This window comes from Chenopodium quinoa, unplaced genomic scaffold, assembly GCF_001683475.1.
Source record: "Chenopodium quinoa cultivar QQ74 unplaced genomic scaffold, ASM168347v1, whole genome shotgun sequence".
NCBI lineage: Eukaryota > Viridiplantae > Streptophyta > Magnoliopsida > Caryophyllales > Amaranthaceae > Chenopodium > Chenopodium quinoa.
In genome coordinates this window covers 3,189,347-3,195,346 of record NW_018743206.1, presented here as the reverse complement: position 1 = coordinate 3,195,346, position 6,000 = coordinate 3,189,347, and the positions used below count along the sequence as shown (strand labels likewise).

General features: G+C 33.4%; 1 long non-coding RNA gene across 1 annotated transcript; it reads right to left on the bottom strand.

Annotated features, from left to right (window-relative positions):
- Positions 1–519: 519 nt before the first annotated feature.
- LOC110734065 lies at positions 520–3,075 on the bottom strand. Its single transcript, XR_002513760.1, has 3 exons — positions 2,655–3,075; positions 880–945; positions 520–747 (listed from the first exon to the last, which is right to left on the bottom strand). It is a non-coding gene; the product is annotated as an uncharacterized LOC110734065 (long non-coding RNA).
- Between the last annotated feature and the right edge of the window lie 2,925 nt (positions 3,076–6,000).

The following is a 6,000-nucleotide window of genomic DNA, read 5'->3' as shown; positions in this document are numbered from 1 at the left end:
GTAGTGTATGGTAACACTTTTAAAAGTGTTACTATAAACCCACTTATGTAACACTTTTTAATACTATTAGTATCATTTTTAAGGTGTTACTTTTTATTTCTTATATAACACTTACTCATTTTTAGTAACACTTTTCAATAATAAAGTAACACTTTATCCGACATTATGTATCACTTTTGTGAATTAATGTAACACTTTGTTGATTATTAGGTAACATTTTTTAAATCATCTTTGACGTATAGTATCACTATATTCAACATTATCTATCAATTTTTGCAAACAAATGTAATACTTTATTAATTGATAGGTAACATTTTATTATTATTTTTTTGCGCCACATATTATTATTATTATTATCAAAACCAACTTAGGGCACCCGTTTTGAACTAGTGCCTTTTTTGGGGTTGCCCATGACAGAGGTTAAGGACACCAATTCAAGGGTCTTTAAGGGCACTAGTTTTCCCCTTAATTCGGTGCCCTTTATGCCTAAAAAAATAATAATCAATAAAAAATCCATTATATATAAACTTAGGTATTTTTATTAATAAATGCTTGTGGTGTACTGTTACAATTTCATCAAACAAAAAATATTAAATTTTTTTACAATGCTTAAGGCTAGGTAGAAGTAAAGAGCAACGTAAGTAGCAGCAATGCTGAACTAGGCCATGATCATTCACAATCTCCTCAACTCCTTCCTTCGATGCTTCCCTTTTTCCAAGTACTGGCTGTTGGGATTGGAGTCACATCCTTGATCATTACAAAGTTCGTCAAATAAAATGGAAATTAAGTTAGAAGATCAGTTAAAGGGTGAAAAAGTATCACTATAATCTTAGTCAAAGTTCAGAATGACAGCAGCAATTAAGAATAAAGAAATTTCACCTTTATAACTTCAAATATTTTGTTAGTAGGTTGGACAAAGAGTAATAGATATAGGGTTGTTATGTCCTGCCAAAAAAAAGGAAATTAAGTTTGAAGACCAATTAATTAAAGGGTGAAAAAGTATCAAACATAACACCTTTACCAAGTCATTTACTCGAATTATGAACAACTTTTATTGCTGATATAATACAGATATAAGAGACAAGATGAATTCGAATATACTCTAGCAAGATTATAATTTTTGAATTGATCAATGGATATATAACCCAAAAATTAATCCAAAAGGAAGAGACTCCAGTTCAAGAACCACGTGACAAGCATTGATCGAGATCATACTTCAAGCCACTCTTTTGCTGTTGGAGTGCTTAAATGCCATTAATGAAGAGCTTAGATAATCATTCAAGAAAGAATGTCAGAGATAGAGGTGAGTGGAGTAAGAATAATCAAGAGAATATACTAGTGTATATTCCAAGAAGAATATCTCAATAGTGGGAGGCTTCTCTAAGCATTGCCACCAGTTAAAAAACAATTGAAACCAAGCCAGACTGGGAAAGCCCATAAAACTTCAGAGTTCAGAAACCCATATGTTAACTTGAAATAATAAATTCTAGACCTAGACCCTGAACCAAGCCCGGTTAGACACAACATTGATCCAGCAGCCAACATACACCTCACAACCAACATTCAACAACCATTTATCCTAAATCAGTTTCTGTATAGAATCAATACAAGCTTACACATGCAACAATTAAATTACATAAATCATGGCTTCAAAAAAAATTATAAAATCTACAAAATCTGAATAAATATTGCTATGTTCAACAGTAGCAGGCAGGACATTTTAGATTCTAATTAATTTAACAAATCTGTTGCTAGTGCTTTCTTAGAACATTTATGCACAAGCATATGCAAATTTGATGACCAATATAACACACTCTATAGAATACATAAGTTCTTCATAATCCATTAAATAATGCATAAATGAAATATAAAGTAGTACTAAACATAAGGTATCTTGCACAGATACATCATTGCCAAATTTACCATTGACAATATTAATAAAGCGTTAAATTCTATACTATAATCTCAAAATAATTACTACAATACACTTTGAACAAAAATCGAGCTCTTAAATAAGTGTAAAATGACTTTACCTTGTAAATAAAAGTAAGCAAATTTAGAAATAGGAGAAGCAATACAAAAGCATCTTAATGATTGGTTCTTCATTAGAAGAATAATTATCCATTAATAGGACACGATAAGCAGCAAGCTGCTTCTTCAGTTTGTCTCATAAAACAAGCAAATGATACAAAATAGCTCCTTCTTATTCTCATCTAGTCATCTTTCCCCAAAAACAGTAGTCATAATGTCATATATATATAATCCGCCTTTTAACATTTTCGAAACCAAATTCAATCAATATTTCACAGCATCGTCACATCATTTTGTAATAGTATTATGATAATATAAAGAATGCATCACTCAAGTTCCAAATATTTAACATTCTTAAACAATTTCATCTACAACACTCAAAATTCTAAAAAAAAAAAAAAAAAAAAAAAAAAAAAAAAAAAAAAAAAAAAAACAGTTCAAGCTCAATTGAGCTACGCAATGTAAGAATTCAGAGCACGAACAACATTTAATAATGAAAATATGCACACACATTACAAATCAGGTTAATTTCAAAAATGTGAATCACAGAAAAATAAATCAAATACTCCAAAAATTATCAAATTTCAAACGAAATATAATTAGAACAGGAGAGGAAATCTAACCGGCAACACCAGCTCAATAATGGAAATTGAAGAGTGAGAATGAAATTTAGGGATCTGTTGAGCGAAAAATTGAAAAGAGAGGGAGGGATTTCCGGCAGTAGCAACTCCATTATACGAAGACGGCGATTTCTACGGCTCGCCGTCTTTTCTTCGCCGCCGAATTGATCCCGTTAGCCGTATCATCGGTCATTTTGCGGTTTGATGGATCGATTGAGTCGGACACTAGGGTTTGGATTTGGTCGTTCAATTCTTGTTAAGAAGTTAGAGTTTGGTGAGGAGTAAGAATCTAAAGATTGGGGTAAAATTTCAGAGAGACTTTTGAGCCTCTCCATTGATTAAGGAGATGGAAAGTGTGAATAGCATAAATGGATGGAGAAAAGAGGGAAAAGTGAAAGAGAGAAGGAAGAGAGACAGAAAGATAGAGAGCTTGGAGAAAAAGTGAAAGCAGAGTTAGGCAAGTTTTTTTTTTTTTTTTTTTTTTTTTTTTTTTTTTTGTATAACTGCTTTTCATACTCAAAGTGTTACATGAAAGTGTTACTCTATGTAAAGTGTTACTTTGAAGTGTTACATATTACATATGTGTTTAGCACTGTCAAAAACCGAACCGAACCGGTGAAACCGAATCGATTCAAACCGATCCGAATGAGAACCGAACCGATTAAAAATCGATTTTTTGAAACCGAAAACCGACCCGAACCGCATTTTAGTAAACCCGAAACCGAACCGATCCGAGTAATGTTAAACCGTTTTAGAACCGAACCAAATCTAAACCGAACTGGAAAGGAAACCGAACCGAAAATAAACCGAACCGTTTCTAACCCGAAACCGTTTAAACTGGCATAAAAACCGTTATAAACCGAACCGTTATAAACCGAACCGTTTACAAACCGAACCGTTTACAAACCGAACCGTTTACAAACCGAACCGTTTATAAACCGGACCGTTTATAAACCGAACCATTTATAAACCGAACTGTTTATGAACCGAATCCTTATAAATCGAACCGTTTACAAACTACTTACTACTAGGAGTGGTTATTGGGTGGGTCAGTGTGGGTCGATGCAGATCATTTACGAAGTGAGTCGGTTGCAGGTCAAGATGAATATTTAGCGGGACATAAATAATAACCAATAACTCGAGATAAAAAAAGGAACAACATATCAATATGTAATGTGACTAAAACTATTAATACTTGTTCTATGAGATTAAAACATTTTAGCAATGAAGCAACACAATATATATTAAGCATCACTAGTTCACTACAATACAACATCCATGTCTTCTTAATTAGATGCAAAACTTTCATCTATCACTTCTTTACCAATTTCAAGGACGTCTTCTTCAATATCACAATCATAACCACGTAACCAATTTTGTGTGGTCACCAACGCCTCAACATTCTTAGACAAAAGCGCACTCCTATACTTGTTTAAAATACGACCACCCATGCTAAAAGAAGACTCTGAGGCTACCGATGTAATAGGAATGGCCAAAACATCCCTAGCCATAACAGCTAATATGGGGTACACACTACTTTGAGATTCCCAATACTTAAGAACATCGTACTTCTGCCCTTCATAAATTGGTTGTCGAGGAGTACACAAATAAGAATCAATCTCCATCGATGGCCGATTTGATGTGTCATCCTCCTCATCATCATCATTATCAACATACTAGAAAAGTTCAAACAAAATGCTTTTATTAAATAATAAAATTAAAACATAAAATTATTAATTTTGTAAACCACAATAATCAGAAATTGATTACCTTGAATATATCATCATCCAAGTGACTATTTGAATTTTCGATAACAGCTGGGATGGAGGGTGGAGCATTTGTACTTGATGTAAAACCGGAAGACAAAGAAGAATAAAAGTTATACAACTCCAAAAGTGCATCTTTAATCACCTTCGCCTTTTCAACACATGCCTCATCAACATAAAGCACTTTTAACATCTTCATCACTCGAACAAGCTTATAACGAGGATCAAGAACAATAGAAATTGATAGGATCAAACTATATTCATCCCAATAGCCCTCAAACTTTTCAAGCATAACTTTTGCCATGGGTGCAAGTTTAGGATCTATATGGGCTTTACTTATTGTGTGCTCAATTTTTAAAACACTAGCAAAATACAAATTTGCAGTAGGATATTCTGAACCAGAAAATAACACAGTGATTTCATGAAATGGCTTTAGGAAATTACATATTTTAGTAAGGGTATCCCATTCATCATTCGAAAGTTTGAATTCATAACCTATAAACCTATCAATAACCAATTTCAAGGCTTCCTTTGCTTCCAAAGCTTTTCGAATCATCGTATATGTGGAATTCCAACGAGTCACAACATCAAGACGTAACTTTCCATTAAACACACAGTTAACCTCATGAAGAGCATGCTCAAATTGAGTGAGTCTAGAATCTGAAGAATCAATATATTTACAAACCTCACGCAATTTTTGAACACTACTATCAACTTCTTTTAAACCTCTTTGAACAATAATGTTCAAGACATGAGCTGAACATCGAATATGAAAAAATTTACCATTACAAGGAAGAGGAGAAGTCAACATTAAATCTTTCTTCAAAAGGTTAACCATAACATCCATGGATCGAGCATTATCAACAGTCATTGCAAAAGCTTTACCCTGAAGGTTCCACTCCCCAATAAGTTTTAACACAAATTTTTCTACCTCAACACCAGTATGAGGAGGACCACAATATCTAAAATTCAGAATTTTAGACCTAAGACACCAATTTTTATCAACATAATGTGCCGTTAAAGTAAGATAACCTCGATTAGTACATGCTGTCCACAAGTCACAAGTGAAGCTAACTCTACCTTCAATTCCCGAAAAAGATTGCAACAACAAAGACTTAAACTTATCATGCTCATCAATACAATGTTTCAAAATAGTGTTTCTACACACATGATTCACGTTGGGGTTCAAATTCGTAAAAACTTCCCTAAGGCCATGATACTCCACAATACTTAAAGGATAGGAATGCAAAATTATAGCTCTAGCAAGCAATTGTAAATGACGTGTTTGATTAAACAGGAGCTCAACACCACTTTCATGATTTCCAGGATGGTGTGGATTTTTATTCATGCATGTCTTAGTATGAGCTTTACAAGTTGAAGTACCAGCATTACCTGGAGTTTTATATTCATTACCGCAAACATTGCATCGAGCATATTTTATCGGAGCAAGACCAACCATCTTATCAAAAAAGGTGTAATACCTCCAAACATCTGATGTTCGTCCACGCTTACTACCACTAGTGGTACGTTGAGTAGAATCTTGATTCTGAACAGTAGAATCTTGATTCTTTACAGTAGAATCC